The sequence below is a fragment of the Cervus elaphus genome, chromosome 25, assembly GCF_910594005.1.
Source record: "Cervus elaphus chromosome 25, mCerEla1.1, whole genome shotgun sequence".
Lineage (NCBI taxonomy): Eukaryota > Metazoa > Chordata > Mammalia > Artiodactyla > Cervidae > Cervus > Cervus elaphus.
The window spans coordinates 15,180,789-15,186,191 of NC_057839.1; positions in this window are offsets into that span (position 1 = coordinate 15,180,789).

The following is a 5,403-nucleotide window of genomic DNA, read 5'->3' on the forward strand; positions in this document are numbered from 1 at the left end:
TATTTGCCATGAAGGAATGGGACTGGATACCATGATCTTTGTTTTCTAAATGTTGAATTTTAAGCCAGCTTTTTCACTCTCCTCTTTCACTTTCATTAAGAGGCTCTTTAATTCCTCTTTGCTTTCTGCCACTTATGGTGGTGTCATCTGCATATCTGAGATTATTGATATTTCTCCTGGTAATCTTGATTCCAGCTTGTGCTTCATCCAGTATGGCCTTTTGCATGATGTACTCTGCATATAAGTTAAGTAAGCAAGATGATAATATACAGCCTTGATGTACTCCTTTCCCAATTTGGAAACAGTTCATTGTTCCATGTCCGGTTCTAACTGTTGCTTCTTGATCTGCATACAGATTTCTCAGGAGGCAGGTCAGGTGGTCTGGTATTCCCATCTCTTTAAGAATTTTCCACAGTTGTGATCCACACAAAGGCTTTAATGTAGTCGATGAAGCAGAAGTAGATGTTTTTCTGGAATTCTCTTGCTTTTTCTATGATCCAGCAGATGTTGGCAACATGATCTCTGGTTCCTCTGACTTTTAATCCAGCTTGAACATCTGGAACTTCTCGGTTCACATACTGTTGAAGCCTAGCTTAGAGAATTTTGAGCATTACTTTGTAAGCGTATGAGATGAGTGCACTAGTGAACTTCAAATTGAGTTACTTTTCCTCTCTGTACCTGAAAGTCCAGCAGGTGTGTGTATTTCTCTTTTAGGAAATTACTAAAGCAAATCCTTCTGATCAATGCATCCAAGAGCAGCTCAGTATCCTCTAAAATAATGACAATGTACAAAATAAGAACACACAAGTCAAACCAAGAAGAAATTTCTCAGCTTGTCAGTGAAACAACTTACAGGTAGATTTCCCAAGCAGCAAGCCTCCCTTACAAATATAAATTAACACATTTGAGAAGTCACTTATTAAGGACCCTAATTTAGTCATTTTCCAAACTGCATTTCAATTCTTTCATTTACTGTGCAATGCATATTATTTTTTTCATATGGAAACAGAATACCTTTAATGTTGCCTTTTTCAATGATCTTCCCTTGTGGCTCGGCTGGTAAAGAATCCTCCTGTAATGTGGGAGACCTGGGTTTGATCCCTGGGTTAGGAAGATCCCCTGGAGAAGGGAAAGGCTACCCACTCCAGTATTCTGGCCTGGAGAATTCCATGGACTGTATAGTCCATGGGGTTGCAAAGAGTCAGACACGACTGAGTGACTTTCACTTTGAAAAGAGTTCACATCTGTAGTAATCTCATAAATATGTTGGCATTTCACAACTCTATTAGTTATGTATAGCCTCTACTTTCCTTTGTCCCTATCAGTACTTTTAAATCTTGCACATTTCTCACAAATACTCAAGTCCACCAGGTGAATAATCAATAGGAGAAAGGCCACTGGTTTAGTCACCACTTCATTTTAATTCAGTCATATGATTGACAGAAAATTTATATAAAATACCTATTAAAAGTGAATGTGAAAGTTGCTCAGTCATGTCTGACCCTTTGTGACCCCCATGGACTGTATAGTCCATGGAATTCTCCAGGCCAGAAAGCCTTTCCCTTCTCTAGGGGATCTTCCTGACCCAGGAATTGAACTGGCAGACTCTTTACCAACTGAGCTATCAAGGAACCCCTAAGACTCCTAAAGGTGTTCAAACTTTGGAATAAACCTGTTAAATACATACAATGTTAGGGTTTTTAGAAAAAATACAAATTTTCATAGATTTCAGTAATATAAAAGCTAGGATTAGAAAGAAGAAGTGAGACTGTTTAGTGAAACTTTACTTTTGCTTTTGCTGGCAGAAGCTAAAAAGCCAAGACTACTTTGTAATAAATATGCTTGTGCACACAATTCTGAATGTCTGCATAGAAGCATTGTTTTTTCTGAAATCTAGAGAAAGAACTGTGGTCTCCCAGTCACTGCAGTAAAAGGAGTCATGTGTTATGTTGCAGATGGTCAATTTCCTCTGGTCACATTCACTCAATGTATGTTGGGAAAGCAAAGAAAAGTGTGAAGTGATTTGATGGAACAATGCTTTTTATATAGTCATAGTGGATTATTTATTTTAAAAGGTCAGTTAGGAAAGGGTGTCATGCATTACAGAGTAATGCATATGAAAATTAGTTAAAGTCATGAACCCCTGCAGGGGGGACCAGTCTTGAAAGTCACCCAAAGACTTACAGTAAATGCTCTGTTAGCTGGCATGGTTATAGAATAAAAGTCCTCTGATTAAAAATATGTTGCAGTTAAGCCTCCATTGTAATCATTAAATCATGCCTAGGTTTTAAATATTTAGGAATTAGGGTAATATAAAGTAGTGAGGAAACACAAAAGCTATAAATTCAGGCAACCTGATTCCAAATCTTGGTTATAACCCTTACCAGATGTGTGATGTTGATTAAGTTATCTCTCATCTTTAGACCTTAATTTCCATATCTGTAAAATAGACACAAACCTGGATTATTTACCGTGCTAGGACTTCCATTTTCAGCCAAGATGAAGTTTTGGGGACTAGATTTTCCCCCTTGCCTCACACAAATAATAAAGTAGACAAAATATATGGAGCATTGGTTTCCATGACATTCGATATTAGACTATGAAGAACACCATCTCTGAGATATGAGAAACAAAAGAGATGAGATGGTTGTTCAAGCTTACAACCTTGAGAAAATTTCCTGGTCACGGAGTGAGAAGGCAAACCAGATGTAGTCCAGCAGAATAAGAGTTGAAGAGACAGCTGGGTATCTAGGAACATCAGGAATTCATAAGGCAGAGTTCAGGGAAGAAAGAGCCCCAAAGAAAGAGAACTCCAGAGAACTACATAGAGCCAGTCCTTGAGTTCAGCAGAGTATTGATCACCACTACATAAAATGAAAATAATTGAGACTGGTAAGAGAATCACCAACAGGATCAGAGGGACTAGTACCCACTGCTCACATAGAGTCATGAAATGCCTATTCCCAGGGGTAAGGGAGGAAAACTTTGTAAGTCACATGGGCTTAGGAGAGTGCTAAGAATTGTCTTACCTGTCAGTTCAGTTCAGTCAGTCTGTCATGTCCAACTCTTTGTGACCCCATGGACTGCAGCACACCAGGCCTCCCTGTCCATCACTAACTCCAGGAGCTTGCTCAACTCATGTCCATCAAGTTGGTGAGGCCATCCAACCGTCTCATCCTCTGTCATCCCCTTCTCCTCCTGCCTTCAATCTTTCCTGGCATCAGGGTCTTTCCCAGCATCAGGGTCTTTTCCAGTGTGTCTGTTCTTTGCATCAGGTGGCCAAAGTATTGGAGCTTCAGCTTCAGTATCAGTCATTTCAATGAATATTCAGGACTGATTCCTTTACGATTGACTGGTTTGATCTCCCCGCAGTCCAAGAGACTCTCAAGAATCTTCTCCAACACCACAGTTCAAAAGCATCGTTTCTTCAGCGCTCAGCTTTCTTTATGGTTCAGCTTTCACATCCATACATGACTCCTGGAAAAACCATAACTTTGACTAGATGGACCTTGGTTGGCAAAGTAATGTCTCTGTTTTCTAATATGCTGTCTAGGTTGGTCATAACTGTTCTTCCAAGGAGCAAATGTCTTTTAATTTCATGCCTGCAGTCACCATCTGCAGTGATTTTGGAGCCCAAGAAAATATACTCTGCATAAATACATAGCAAATCTATTTTCTCCAGTTGCTTTTAAGATTTTCTCTTTTATCACTGTTTCTGAATAATTTTATTACAATGTACTTTAATGTAGTTTTGTGTGTGTGTGTGTGTGTGTGTACTGGGTTTTGTGTGGCTTCTTGGATCTATGGGTTCATAGTTTTCATCAAATTTGAAAAAAAATTACCATTATTTCTTCAAATGTTGTTTCTGTTATCCCCTCTCTTTCAGGGGCTCCAATTTCACATATGTTAGGCCACTTAAAGTTGTGTCACAACTCATTGACATTCTTTTCATTTTTTTTTTCAATTATGCTATCTTTGTGTGTTTAAATTTTGAACAGGCTCCATTACTCTATCACGGAAAACTAACCAAACTTGCCTCAGTAGCAGAGAATAATTAGGTCTAAACTAAATATGCCTCTGGTACAACATGACAAATCTTAAAGACTTGAAGATATGAAAAAGTTTTCAAATAACTATATCTTAAAGCAACAAAGGACCATCTAGTCAAAGCTATGGTTTTCCAGTAGTCATATATGGATGTGAGAGTTGGACTATAAAGAAAACTGAGCACTGAAGAACTGATACTTTTGAACTGTGGTATTGGAGAAGACTCTTGAGAGTCCCTTGGACTGCAAGGAGATCAAATCAGTCAATTCTAAAGGAAATCAGTCCTGAATATTTATTGGAAGGACTGATGCTGAAGATGAAACTCCAAAACTTTGGCCACCTGATGTGAAGAACTGACTCACTGGAAAAGGCCCTCATGCAGGGAAAGATTTAAGGCAGGAAGAGAAGGGGACAACAGATGATGAAATGGTTGGATGGCATCACCAACTCAATAGACATGACTTTGAGCAAGCTCTGGGAGTTGCTAATGGACAGTGAGGCCTGGCATGCTGCAGTCCATGGGGTCACAAAGAGTCGGACATGATTGAGCAGCTGAACTGAACTGAAAATAAAGCCCAAGAATGTTTATAAAAATACCAAAGTATCCAACACCTAGAAAGGTAAAATTTACAAAAAAAAAAAAACATTCAATTGAAAAAAATTACTAATTATGGAAAAGGGAGGAAAAAATGTAACTCGTAAGAAGAAGAAAAGTCAATCAAAACAAACCCATAACTTACATAGATGTTAGAATTAGCAAAGACTCTGAAATACTTAGCATAACTATATTCCATATATTCATAAAGTTGAGACATGGAAATGTTAAAAAGATACAGATCAAAATTTTAAAGATAAAATCTAGAGTGTCTGAAATGGAAAAGTAACTATATGGGATAAATTTTGGATTAGACAAGGCAGAAGAAAAGAATAGCAAACCTGATGATACAGTAATGGAAACTGTTCAAAATTTAAGCACACAAAGAAAATGTAACTGAAAAAAATGAAAAGAATATCACTGAGTTGTGACACAACTTCAAGTGGCCTAACGTAGGTGAAATTAGAGCCATTGAAAGAGAGGGGATGTTAGAAACAATATTTAAAGAAATAATGGTAAATTTTTTTCAAATTTGATGAAAATTATGACGATGGGAAAGATTGAAGGCGGGAGGAGAAGGGGACAGCAGAGGATGAGATGGTCAGATGGCATCACCAACTCAATGGACATAACTTTAAGTAAACTCCAGGAATTGGTGATGGACAGGGAAGCCTAGTGTGCTTCAGTCCATGGGGTCACAAAGAGTTGGACCCGACTGAGTGACTGAACTGAGCTGATGAACCCGTAGATCCAAGAAGCCA